This window comes from Felis catus, chromosome C1 (assembly GCF_018350175.1).
Source record: "Felis catus isolate Fca126 chromosome C1, F.catus_Fca126_mat1.0, whole genome shotgun sequence".
Lineage (NCBI taxonomy): Eukaryota > Metazoa > Chordata > Mammalia > Carnivora > Felidae > Felis > Felis catus.
Window position 1 is genome coordinate 157,048,644 of NC_058375.1, and position 14,756 is coordinate 157,063,399.

The 14,756-nt window shown below is 42.1% G+C and overlaps 1 protein-coding gene across 6 annotated transcripts in view; it reads right to left on the minus strand.

The window, feature by feature from the left end:
• STK39 (serine/threonine kinase 39) overlaps positions 1-14,756 on the minus strand; it is a 324,725-nt gene that overhangs the window by 176,917 nt on the left and 133,052 nt on the right. The window lies entirely within an intron of this gene.

Below are 14,756 nucleotides of genomic sequence, written 5' to 3' on the forward strand. Positions count from 1 at the left end.
ATTTTGGGTTTTAACAGTTCTAACAGATAAATTAACGATATCTGTTAAAAAATACATTAAATGGGGAGCCTTTCTAATTATAACTTTAAAATCCATAAATAAATGAAGAAATCTGGAATCTTACAATGAAAACAGAAACGAATAACACAGTTCTAAATAAACTTGAGTAAATTGAGGTCCTTAAGGAAACGACTAAGCCTGTGAGTGCTGGCGGAGGAGCAAGAACAAACAGTTCTATTTGAAGAACAAGGGTTCGCTTCTGGGGCTCTGTGGAGACAGGAAGAAAGAAGGAAAACACAAGGTGAAATCACTAACCTCAGACTTTAATTTCCTTAAGAAAATAAAAGACAATCCTCACGTGACATTTAAATACTTCCTTAGGCTCACTTGTGTAACACACAACTCCTTCCTTATAGAACATTTCCTGAGGCACAACGAGGGAAAGGGAAAGGCAAAAAACACACGAGTGGAATCCCTGTTATATCACAGATGCTGCATAAGGATTTGATATAAACTGTCGCATTTAAACATCACAAAAACCCTCGGCAGGTGGGAAGGTGAGGAGATGGAGTCTCAGAGACGGTGGGAGACTCACCCAAGGTTCAAAGCCAGACAAGGGGCAGTGAGGATATAATCTCAAGGTTATACTTCTTTTTTTTTTTTTAATTTTTTTTTCAACGTTTATTTATTTTTGGGACAGAGAGAGACAGAGCATGAACGGGGGAGGGGCAGAGAGAGAGGGAGACACAGAATTGGAAACAGGCTCCAGGCTCTGAGCCATCAGCCCAGAGCCCGACGCGGGGCTCGAACTCACAGACCGCGAGATCGTGACCTGGCTGAAGTCGGACGCTTAACCGACTGCGCCACCCAGGCGCCCCTCAAGGTTATACTTCTTAAAAACATCCTATGTGATGATTCGGAAAAGAAGAAACAAAAAATGGGGTTCCCAACTCTAAAAGCTGCAACTGGTTAAGATCATAAAGGATCTGAACCAGGACACGAGTACATAACAAAATAAAATAAATAGGAATCAAAAATAAAAAATTAAAAATAAAAAGGAAAAGCTCAGCACCCAAAATGTTGGGTGCTGTCCTTAGACTGTGACACCGGGCAGGACCAATGCCTGCCACAGCACAGACGGCTGACGTCGGACCTCCATAATGAGCGCTCGAAAACCATAAACTAAGGGATGATGAAAATGGCTGGATCATTTCTCAGGCTGGCAGCTGGTTTATCATTTGTTCTGGACACAGAGACTGCAGTGACAGAATATTGAGCAAAAACACCTCGTAACACTGCACACTTAGCCCCGTCCTCACACACTGAAAGTAACTCCTTAACTAAGAACACGCTGCAGAGCAGTAGGGCTCCCCATACTTTTCACCACCGATGGCTCTCTCCTAAGTACGTTTAATGGCCCTAAGAGTTCAGGAACCCAAGCTGGGGCCTCCATAATAGGCTTCATATCGATCAGCTTTTAGTACATGGTTCATTCTAATCCCTCCTAAAGCTACTGAAAGTCTCAAGGTTGCAAAACTGCCAGAAGACCTGGGATGCTCTCTGCAAAACAGTTAACTGAAGATCTACAAAAAGGGAAAATAAAATAAATGTATATGGATAACATTTCAATAGCAAAAGTAAATAATAATATTAAATACTGTATGCCAGGCACTGAGCTAAGAATATGCATGTGCGTGTGTGTGTGAGTAATACATTATTGTACAGGTGACAGACCTGAGACTCAGGCCGGGATCTGAAATACAATGCCTACCATTTTAAACATTAGTAAGCCAATATGCATCAATAATTATAATGCATTTACTCTTCGACCAAGCAATTCTATTCCCAGGAACATACCCTAACAAAATAAGTAACACTGGATGCAACAGTGCATTGCACAATGATGTTCATCTCGGTATGGTTAACAGTGAAAAAAATTGGAAACAATCTAAATGTCTAACAAGAAAGAACTGATTAGTCATTCTTATAGAACATCATACAGTCATTAAACCTAACTTAGTAGATTTCTGTTTCTTGACACAAAAAGATGTCACAGGTGGACATGAAAACACAGGGGGAGTCACAGAACAATGAACACAGCACGGTTCCAAGTTTGCTTTCTGCAGAAAGCCCTCTTTGACCTGAAAGTGAAGTCTGCTGAGGATGGAGGGGGCTGATACTTCCTATGCAGAGAGGAAAGCAGCCTGTGCAGGATCCTTGGGCAAACAGACACATGGAGAATGGGGGCGCAGGGGTGGAGAATACCGAGAGAAGTCTTAAGGATAAGGAAGGGACTAGACCAGGGCAAGCACTGGAGGCCCAGTTCATGACTCACTTTTCACTCTAGAGGATCAATGAGAAGCCACTGAACCATCTGCATTTCACAGATGAGGCCAGGCAGGGTGGGGGTGGTTAGCTGATGCCCCAGGTCACTCTGTAAGCAAGTGGCAGAGCCAGGGTCTAGCTGGGGCCTGTCTGAAGCACCCACGCTTAGACTTACCTTTCAGCACAGACTTTTGTGGATCCCATCTTCCTGACCAAGATTTCCATTTCCTTTTGGGCCTTTTCCACCTCTTTCTAGGCTTCGTCTCTCACTTTCCTCTTCCTACCTCCTACCACTTTCCACAAAGTCACAGAGAAAAGCCCACCTCTCAGCACTTTGCCCTTATCCACCGAGGGAGCCCTTCCAGCCTGGATAACACAGGACCCTCCCGGTTCCTCACTAACCGAACTCATCAGCTAACAAAGTGGATGCAACACAGCCAAAACAATTTCAAATGGCCTTTTAAATTTGGATTAAAGACTGTTATTTGAATTTCTTAGCTCTATTACTATTTCATAAGTTGTACAATGATTTCTTTCCTTTCCATATGTGAGAAAAACAATTAAAACTTATTATATGCTCTTCTAAATGAGTATTTGAATTTGTGAGAATTTAATGGGGAGCCTAGAAAATCCTGTATCAAAGTACAACTTTAACTGAGCTCTTGAATTTTAATTTGTTTCAAAACTACTCAATTTCAAAGTAAAATTACAAAATACATGTATTCTGGCCTTTTTAAAAAAAACACAATAAAACAATGCATCTTTATTCTATCAATCAAATTTAATTAACATAAAACAAGCACAGCCCCTCCCTCCCCCAGGAACATTGTTGGTTGTTTTTTTTTTTTTTTAATGTTTATTTATTTTGGAGAGAGAGAGAACATGAGCAGAAGTGGGGCAGAGAAAGAGAGAGAGAGAGAGAGAGAGAGAGAGAGAGAGAGAGAGAGAAAGACAACCTGACGCAGGTTCCAGGCTCCATGCTGTCAGCACAAAGCCCAATGGGGGGCTCAAACTCACAAACTGTGAGATCATGCCCTGGGCCAAAGTCAGGAGCTCAACCAACTGAGCCACCCAGGTGCCCCTGGAAGCACTGGATTTTTAACGCATGTGTACCATGCCCTCTGCTGGCCTCACCACACCATGAATGACCAGTGTGAGAGGGCAGGGAGGAATGAGGATAAAACGTGTTCCTTTCCCAATACGCACAAAAGTTCCATTACTTTCTATCTCTATCACCTCCCCTTCTCCAAAATGTCATATTCACTTTAAAGATTTCAGGATCATGATCCAAAGAGTTAAGTTTAAATGGTTTCCCTTAAATGCAGGGATACGTAACAGGTAATCCAAAAGTAGTAGAGAGTACTGAAAACTAATTTAAGTCTAGTTTCAAAATATCTTCCTAATTAGACATGGCTTCCAAAGATGGGAAAACTTATGTACATCCCTGGCTGGGAAAAGAAAATGATAACATAGAACATGCTAAAGGCTAGGGACTAAACTTATGCTGGCAAATAACCCAAAGTGGAGGGTGCATAAGTGTTCGATAATAAAATCTAACCATTCCACTTCATGATAAAGTGGCAAAGGTGAGTCAAGCTAACTGCCTCATCCAAGACTCTCAGCAAGTGGGAGATGACAAAGGATGTTCTACTAAAAGCAGATAATCTCTGGGGCGCCTGGGTGGCTCAGTCGGTTAAGCGGCCGACTTCGGCTCAGGTCATGATATCGCGGTCCGTGAGTTCAAGCCCCTTGTCGGGCTCTGTGCTGACAGCTCAGAGCCTGGAGCCTATTTCCGATTCTGTGTCTCCCTCTCTCTGACCCTCCCCCATTCATGCTCTGTCTCTCTCTGTCTCAAAAATAAATAAACGTTAAAAAAAAAAAAAGCAGATAATCTCTGAGTCTTGATCGTAAAATACAAGAAGATAGCACCAGCTAAAAAACTTCAAAACTATTCTCCTTTAAAGCTAAAAGATTAGCTTGGCCTCCCCCTCATGCTCTCACATCAACTCCTATAAAAGCCATCATCGTGACTGCAATCTCGCTTCCTGAACTTCAATTCCAGATGGACTGAGATACTGTCCTGGGTACTGGGGACACAGGAACAAAATGACACTATTCCTGCACCCCAGCAAGGTCAGTCTGGTACAGAAGGCAAATGTGTGAGGAAAGTCACAGCAAATGGCGGTAAGGGCAACCGGGGGATGATGCCCCAGGTACAGAAGCGGCACCGATGAAAAGACTGATGAAACATCTGGATGCTGGGGTGGGGTGGGGGGAATGGGATGAGAAAGCTTCAAACAACAGGTGCTAAATTCGGAAAGATACAAATTCAGGGAGAAGCCTCTTAAACAGAGGGACCAGTACATGTAACTCCACGGAAAACACATGTGGGACTTCAGGAGTGCACTGGTAGAAAAGCTGAAGCAGTAAGTCTGTAAGGATGCGTCAAGGGTGAGGTGGCAAGTGGCCGAAGGAGAGGCTGGAGAGCTGTCCAGACACAGGGAGCCTTGTATGGTCCTCGTCCTACAAGAGAGCGGACCTCATCCCATCAGTGGCAGAAGTGGGAACTTACCCTATAATTGACAAGAGGCAATTGAATGGTTCGAAACCAGAAAGAAGGTACAATCACATTAGGGTTTTGACAAGATCAAAAAAGCATCTGTTAACTTTTTATACTTGTGTTGCTGCAACTAGAGCCAAATTCCAAATTCCTTTCCATTCTTCATGGTTCATCTACTTTTTAAAAGAAATGGTATGCTAGTATTAGAGTGAGCTGTAAAGGTGAATAAAAGGCAAACCGCCTTAATAGGAGTCAGTGCCTCGTACATTATCAGTGATGCTCAGCGAGCCCTAGATGAGCGGGCAGTCAGGGACTTCTCTCAGCCACCATGTATGCCAATTAAGTTTCAAAGTTACCTGATGCACTCAATCTTTGGAAAAAGTTAGCAAATTTCCCAAAGGTAAAAATGAAGCACAAAATGCATGTGAACACGCAGATGTCAAAAATCTAACTGGATGTGAAATAGGGCCACTGATTCTGTCTACTCATTTCCAGTAAAAGGAAACAATCCATTCTCTACACACTAAAGTTGTACAAACAGTCTCTTTTACAATATTCTCAGAATGTATGTCATTATTTTTAAATTTCCAAAACTGGGTCTCCAAGATCTGTAAAAGTTTTAAAAACTCTCTTAAGCAATGGGTGTCTTTAAAAGACACCTCAATCTTAAAATACAGATGTTCCCTGTGACTGGGGCTGCCAGGATTGGCAAAGCACAATTTCCTCCAGGGATCCTTTCTTCTTCTAAGTCAATGTCACCAGAAAGAGGCCACTTGCCCAAAATATATACAGTTTTTAACTCAATTTGTCAACAGAACTGAAAGTAAATTATGATGCTTTTTCCCTTTGTTCTTTCCTCTACCCTCACCTCTGCCTAATTCACCCCCAACACAAACACAACCCAAGCTCCTTACAGGCATGATGCCAAAGGAAGAAATCTATAACTGCAGGGTTTCTATAGACTAGTGAACAATTCCTGACTACAGGTTCCTAAATGAGCTATTCTGATAGCACCCCCTAGTGACCAAAAGCACGTTTCTGAGCAAATGAACTCTACATTCTGAACTAAAATGCATTTAAAATGTAAAAATAATGCAAATATTAATGAGTTTACACTCTCAGGGATATCTGTCTCAGTTACGGACCCAGTTAAGACAATAATTTTAACCTCTCTGGACAACTTTTCTCAGTATTAAAGTAGGAAAAATAACATCCTCAACCACCACAGTCCTCCTCCCTTTGAGGACATGAGCTCCTCAGTAAGATATACTACCAATATGTCTGGTTGTTTTTTAAACAAGGGGAAAAGAATCAAAAGTAATAAGAGAACATGCACCATCAGGCCGACCTGAATCAAGAGGAGTATTTTCTGTTAAATCCAAAATACATGATGATAGTTATAGAGGTCCATTCATTTCTCCTTCACAGTTACCGTATGCTTTGACTCCTTGTTCCCTCTATTTATCTGGCTTTAAGGAGAACTGCAGGAACCAAGGAACTTTCTAGAAACAGTTTGCAACTACCCAGAACTGTACTAAGTTAAACTGTAAAATACTGGAAGATCTTAATCCTGCAGTCAAAATTGAAATTTTTTGTTTTTGACACGAATTACATAAAATACAAAAGTTAGGTTACTTTGATCTGTTAATAGAAATGTAATTTTAGGGGCGCCTGGGTGGCGCAGTCGGTTAAGCGTCCGACTTCAGCCAGGTCACGATCTCGCGGTCCGTGAGTTCGAGCCCCGTGTCGGGCTCTGGGCTGATGGCTCAGAGCCTGGAGCCTGTTTCCGATTCTGTGTCTCCCTCTCTCTCTGCCCCTCCCCCGTTCATGCTCTGTCTCTCTCTGTCCCAAAAATAAATAAACGTTGAAAAAAAAAAAAAGAAATGTAATTTTAAATGAAAATGGTAATAAGAAGTATTTAAACCTTCGCCCTTCAACCCCCTGTCCAGTAAAACAAAAAACAAAACAAAACAAACAAAACAAACAAACAAAAAAAAAACACTCCAATTGACTAAGGTGTCTGGAACTCATGGCTCAGTAGGTACCTAACATCCTTTGATTCTTCTACTCCAAGTCTGAGACCTTCAACAAACCAAAAACTTTTGCTCAGTTTGCCTGCAACAGCCACACAGAACTAAAGCCCTTCACTGCCCTCTACTGGAAAGACTTGGAACAAAATTAAAATCCATCCATCAAGCATTTGAAATCACCTTACAGTATTTATTCTCTGGTTTCTTGATAATATGTAACCTTCAATATCTTATGAATTAGCTATAATATTCCAGGAGATTAAAAAAAGCAATTTTGTAGAAACTCAGAATCATTCTCCCTCTTTACTGACGAAAAGAAGAGTCTAAATGGAAGCAAACTGGGAAGCTGGCTGGCTTTGGACTCCCACTGTATGACAACTCAGTCAAGGTCCAATCTGGGTCTTAATTCTCAGGTCTACACACTGAACGATCACAAACCAGGCGATATTTATGCTCTTTTACACTCATACTTCAACATATGTATACTCTTTTTCAACCACTCTTAATCACCTATCTGTCCTGTCACTCAGGACTTCACTGGTTACTACAAGGCATCAGTGATTGACATAAATGTAAGCCAAGTGCCTAGCGTGGTGCATGAAGGTACACAATATGTATGGATTCCTCGCTCTCCTCTCCCCATGTTCCTGCATCCACCAGCTCCACAACCTCTCTCACTCTGGCAGTGCATATTCCGCGCCCACATCCTAAGGCATCTATTCTCTGCTACTCTGTGAGTACGTCTTGTGCTGCCTACACCGTGTTCCCCACTGAAAGGGGAGTTTCACTGCCTGGCCTGTGTCCTTTATCTACTTGCACCTCAGTGCCCATTACTGGTAGCATGGTTGTAACGGCAGCAGCCATTACAGCAGCCGCAGAAACGAGAACAGCAGCAGTGGTACCCGCAGTACGGCAATCAAAAACGTTACAAAAACAATAATGACATTATAATAATAAAACTGTAATAATAAAGCAATGTGTGATTATAATAATAAAACTCACTATGATTATAACTAGTGCCATTTATTATTTTGTGCCAACCAACCCCTGTGTCACACGCTTCCTACGCCATACCTGAAAAACACACGTAGGTATCGTTACTTTCATTACTTACCCCATTTCATGAATGAGGAGCTGAGCTTCTGGCAGGCTGTGACAACTGTTGACGCTATCAAACTCCCACTAGCCAACTCTCTTCCCTTCAGAATCTCCAAAGCCCACTCATCACCTTACACCCCCCACATCTGCTGAAACCCTGGCAAGCTTCAGAGTCCTACAATGATGTTTATGGCATCTCCTGGCGCTCAATAATGGCATGTGTTACATTGTTACATGGAAGACTACCTGCTGGGGAGAATGACAAAGGCACCTCCCCTTTTCGTACTTAGACCCTCTCACACTGCCCACCTTCTCCATCTATGTTTCCTTTCTACCCTCTCCCTTCTCTTCTTCCTTCTGAGGTATGATTTGGTGGAATGAGCACAGAACCAGAAATAAGAACTGCCTCTAATTAGCCGTGTGACTTCGGACAAGTCAGTTCACCTCTCACACTTTCAACTGCAAATTGTAACGATAATAGTTGCCCAACCTGTTTTCAGGCATGGTTGTTTAGAATACATAAGGAAGCATACGCAGAAGTGATCTAAAAGCTGTAAATGAGTATCGGCTGTGTGTATTTGATTCTCAATATTCTTTGGTCTTCTCACACATACACACACACACGCGCGCGCACAAATGCACACAGTGCTTCTTTCTCATGGTAGAGAGGATTGGCTGCAGTAAATTTGCTGGCTTTTGCCCACTGCCAGCACCTCGCTGGGGCAGAAAAGAAAACATGAAGATGTGAATAGGCAACAGCAATGAAATAATGGTTGTTGTCCTTCTCCTTCTTTCTTTACTTTTCCATGGGCTTCTTCTCCATCCCATCCAGACCAACAGCAAAAGAAACAACCTTCATCACCCACTTCACCTGCCCAACTCCCAGGACCCCCCTTGCTCCCTATTTCACTGCCTACTTCTAAATTTTCCACCTATGTAGCCACAATAATCATTCCTTATTTACAAGATAGTCACGGCAGCCTGTGTTGGACTGAGCACTCACGACGTGTCAAACACAGTGCTAGACATCCTGCACAAATCGTCTCTCATCGTCACGGCAACACACAGTAAGTGTCCTTGGCTCCATTTGACACACTGGGCTCAGAGAGATGAGCCAGCTCACCCAGTGAAGGACAAAGATCCAGCTACTGCTGCTTCCGGACCAGACACCATTCCTACTCCCTAGCTAAATCTAAACATCACACTCTAGTCAAGTGTTCCTTATGCAAAACATTGGTTAGAAATCACAGGGAATTCTTACCATTAATATCCTATGAATGTACAACCACAGTGGCATAAAGCATAAAGGTTTCCTTGAAAAAAGGCTAAGGACCCTGTACGGTAAGTATGTTCACTTTACCTTTTAATGTTTAATATAATGAAAAAAAAATGTTATTTCTCCTATTAAGAAGTGATTGTGTTTATTACAGTGAAGAAGCTGGCAGGCGCCACCTTAAACGTGTGACCAAAGTTAACATCACCAGTAAAGGAATAAACCGGCATAAACCGGCATCATGTGACTCTCAACATGCTATGCTGAGAAGAACACAGCATCATTCCAAGGTATTTTTGGAAAAAAATGCATAAACTGAATGTAATCACAAAGAAACGGCAGAAAAAAACCCAACTGAGTGCCATTCTACCCAATAAATGGCCTGTATTCTTCAAAAGTGTGACTGTCAGTAAGAGAAAAGTAAAGTGTATTCCAGATGAAAGGAGACAAAGGTAGACAACAACTATACGATTCTGGACTGGACCCTGGGCCAGATACATGACCAGTGGCAAAACTGGCAAAATCTGTATAAGATCTGAACATTAAGTAATAGCACTGTGTCAATGTCAGCTTCCTGATTTTGATAATTATACCGTTCTGTAAGAGAATGCCTTTGTTTTGAGGGAATGTTCACTAAAGTAATATTTAAAGATAAAGGGCATGATGTCTATAACTCTGAAATGTTTCAAAAGAGAGACAGAAAGTACAGAAATTTTTTGTGCTATTTTTGTAAATTTTTCTAAGCCCAAAGTTATTTCAAAATGACAAGTAAAACCAGGAAGGACAAATCATGAACACACATTAAGTATTAAATAAGTATGAACTGTAACAATTCCTACCCATTTATTTCTAAGCACATGGGAGGATCAGATGAAGTCAACTCCCCGGGTCCTTAATACGAAGCCAAACTTACAGCCTGATACAAGAAATTCTGGGACCCACAAATACCACACTACTTTTTTCAATCCATAATCGTTCCATCCAAATGCAGCAGTGATACATGTCTTTCCTTCCGACAGCGACTAATCATTTGTAACTTCTCAATTTCAAAATTGAGAAAATTCCAATAAAAACCCTCCAGTGATTCCTCTTCCCATGAAAACACGGCAACTGCCACAGAAACAACAGTGTGTGGCGCTTCCCCGACATCATCCCTTCTCTGGCCAATATGCTTTCTGGTTAAGCAGTTGGCATCTAGTTATCTGTAGAGCTACTAACTCTTTGCCCCTCTCCTGCCATCAGTGGGTTTTAGCTACAGAAGGTGTGAGTCAATGTTCACATCACTAACATAAAGCAGAGACACAAACCAACTCTGACACTTAGATGGTCCTACAGAAAATGCACACAGCCCTGAGCATCAGATTCATCTCTGGCAGAAGGATGTACACTCTTCCCCACACAGTGGAACACCTCACGTCCAAGCATTCAAACCCCTAAAGACGGCTGGAGACAAGCCCCTAAAAAGTCACATGAGAAGGAGTTAATGGCTATGAGGCCTTTTCTTCTCATGCACAAGGATAGGTGAAGAGTTGAAAAGAAATTATAGGTGTACTTAACCTTGTTCTCATGGGTCATTATTAGTACATTCTCATTTAGAATTCACAGACTATCTTATGGTCCAGGAACCCCAAATCTCTCATTACCCTTCACCACATGCCTGAAGTCAGACAGAATTTCCATTTCAGAGAAAAATTAGGGTAAACAAAAATCAAGATGATCCCTAAGCAACACTGTCTGTCAGCAAAAAAGAGCCCCAAATGGACCAAATACTATGCCTCCAGGATAAAAACAAATATCCCTAATTTCAGCAATGACCACACACACACATAATCATTTTATGTCACTAAATTACCAGGAAAGCCACACTGATTTTTTTTTTTTCTTTTTGATTTAGAGGAATCACTCAGGATGAAGACAAGATCACCTACCCATGGCCCCCGACTAATGCTTCACATTCTGGCCAAACGTGAATGTGACAGGCCTCTACCTCTCTAGTGCCAAAGGACAGCGCTGGTGGGCTCTGTGAGAACAGCTACAACCGGCCCCTTTCTCTTTTAAATATGAGAACTATTCATGTTTAAAAAAAAAAACACATATTTAAAAATATCTCTTAATTTTTGCTACTATTAGGGAGGAGAAGCAGAAACTGTTGTTTATGATAACAAATTTCAAATCAACACAGGTTGCCTCAATGTCCAGAACTTGGTCAACAGGCCCAGTTTCCATGTAAACACTGGTAATATCAATGGATTCTCTGTTTCCATTTAAAAAAAAAAAATAACATTTATTTATTTTTGAGAGAGAGACAGAGAGACAGAGCACGAGTGGGGGAGGGGCAGAGAGAGAGGGAGACACAGAATCCGAAGCAGGCTCCAGGCTCCGAGCTGTCAGCACAGAGCCCGATGCGGGGCTCGAACTCACAAACTGTGAGATCATGACCTGAGCCAAAGGCAGATGCTCAACCGACTGAGCCACCCAGGCTCCCCATGTTTTTTCTATTTTTTAAACAACAAATTGAGGAGACTAAAACCAAAGGACCAACAGCAACAAGTAGCCTCTGAGGAACAAATCTACACCAGGAAACTAGAACATGATCAACCAGGAAAATAAGCAGCTGAGTGAATGTCAATAAAGAGAAGTCCAAAAATGGATGACACAACACGAAAAACTCTCCCATACCAACTTTTACACTGGATATACATAAACACTATAAGAACCTAAGACAAGCAAAGACATCCTACAACAAAGGTTTTCAATGCTCATGGTGATTAAAATAATATTTACTTCCAAGCGGCCAAGGCTGCAGGATAAGTTTCAAATAAGGAACAGCATCGTCGCTTACCAACATCATGCACACCAAGGTGAGAGGGAGGTTTGTCTGCTATTAACGGGAATCCTAGGAACAAGTGTATGTCAAGGATTTTAGGTGAATAAAAAAAAAAAAAATGGCCTTTCCTTGGTACACTCAAGCATATGTGTTCACTGAGTTAGCAAACATTTGTGGGCACTTGATATGAGCAAGACACGCACTGTGATCGATGTTCTGGTCAGCATACCTGCCATGGAGCCTATGGGCAAGGAGAGGAGGGTAGCTAATAACCAAGGTGCAATTTAAAATGAGAATTAATAGGGGTGGCTGGGTGGCTTAGTCGGTTAAACAACCAACTCTTGATTTCAGTTCAGGTCATGATCTCACACTTCATGAGATCAAGCCCCACATCAGGATCTGTGCTGACAGCTTGGAGTCTGCTTAGTATTCTCTCTCTCCCTCTCTCTCTCTGCCTGCATGTGCACTCTCTCTTTCTCTCTCCCTCTCTCTCAAAATGGATAAATAAACTTTAAAATGAGAATTGTAACATGAAAACAGCAGACTTGATGAAGCTAGAGAGCAAGAATAACATTACTATGGGCCACTCTTTTTTTTTTAATTTTTTTTATGTTTATTTATTTTTGAGAGAGACAGACAGACAGACAGACAGACAGACACAGACAGAGTGTGAGCTGGGGAAGGGGCAGAGAGGGGGAGATACAGAATCCGAAGCAGGCTCCAGGCTTTGGGCTGTCAGCACAGAGCCTGATGTGGGGCCCAGACTCACAAGCCGTGAGATCATGACACAAGCCCAAGTCGGACACCAAACGACTGAGCCACCCTGGCGCCCCACACTCTCTTTTCTATATGATGTTTAAAGAACTAACATATTCTCCCTTTACACTTCTCTGACTCCAAGATGGGCAGCCACTTTCCACCTGAAGGGATGGATGACAAAACAAGCCTGAGAGTTAAGTCTAAAACCCAGAAATAAGTAAATGGCAGAAGACATGCTTGAAATATCACAGGTCCCCAAACTCTAGCTGCTTACTGTTTACGATACATGCAAAATGGGATGTGGAATGCAAAGAACACTAACATGTAATAGATAACTTAAATATTTTTTTAAAAGAAAGAAAATAAAGCCAGAGCCTGGAGAGTTTCTTCACTTTTCCCAAATGACAGACTCTCAAAGGAAAGCATATGTTAGTGAGGAAAGTAGACAGAGTGAGAACTACAGGTGGTTGACTTGAGCTGGAGTTTAGAATGTGAGGCTGGATGTTGAAAGGGTGCCATGAATTCGAGGCTAAGGAGTTTGGCCTTTATTGGATAGGAACTTTATTTTTCACTTATTTGCTCCTGGAGTTGTCTTTAATTTTGGGAACCACTTTTAAGCAATTAGGTGACACGATCAGAAAGTTAATCCTGTGGTAACGTCTAAGAAGGAATAGAAAGGAGGAAGACAGGGAGGACAGAGAAAAGGGAGGTCTCAAACACAAAAATAATCCCAGTGTCCTGAGGCTGGGTAACTTAGGCAGAAACACAGAACACAGGAAGATTAGGTTTGGGAGGGGAGGAAAACCACTGTACCTGAGAGGCCGGCAGGCCACCTGACAGGGAGGGACTGGGGGGTGTGAAGCTAAATAAAGCTCTGGAGAGAAAATACACCTGGCAAACTCCCTCTTGAGGGAACAGCTACAGGATGAGACCAGAAAAAAACAGTGAAACAAGCAGAGACCAACAAAAATGTTCTCTGAGGACCTCACAAATGGAACAAGCCAATGGCTCCCTAACAGTGTTTTTCAACTCAACACTTTAGATGCCTGATCAAAAGCCTCATGCTGGGACCACCTAGGTGGCTCAGTCGGTTACTCTGCCCCTCCCATGCTCATGTGTGTGCACATGTGCATGGCCTCTCTCTCTCAGAACGAGTAAATAAACTTAAAAAAAATTTTTTTTAAAAGCCCCATGCTAAGATCCCACACCCCAGAGAGAATCCTGCTGGCCCCAGGGAGGTAGTTGCACACCTACACAGAGTGGGTCGTTTCTTTTTTATTTTTTTAAATTTATTTGAGAGAGAGAGAGAGAGTATGCGAGCAGAGGAGGGGGGTGGCGGGGGAGGGACAGACAGAGAGAGAGAGAGAGAGACAGAGACAGAGACAGAGACAGAGAGAGAATCCCAAGCAGACTCCATGCTTGGCATGGAGCCTGATGGGGGGCTCGAGTCCACGACCCTGGGATCATGACCTGAGCCAAAATCAAGAGACAGTAGCTCAACCAACTGAGCTACCCAGGCACCCCCGCTCCTTTTTTTTTTTTCTTTCCCAGAGTGGGTCATTTCTTAAAATCTATTTTTAAATCTGTTTCAAATAATTTTAAGCATCCGCTAAATGTACTTCTTACTGAGCCTTTAGGAAAGGCAACGTCTGGAATGCAACATTCAAAGTTACTTCACCGAGGCATGATGAGATGCAATCTCGAACGCATATTCCTCTGCCAGTTTTATTTCAGAGCATATACCTCAGATTCATATCGGCTTTCCCTATAACTATTAACCATAAAGGGAGGGGGAGGAACCTTCCTTTCTAAATCTGTGATTATATAAATACTTTAAATTATAAATATCTAACATAATTTTAAAACCAAATTAAACCAAACCAG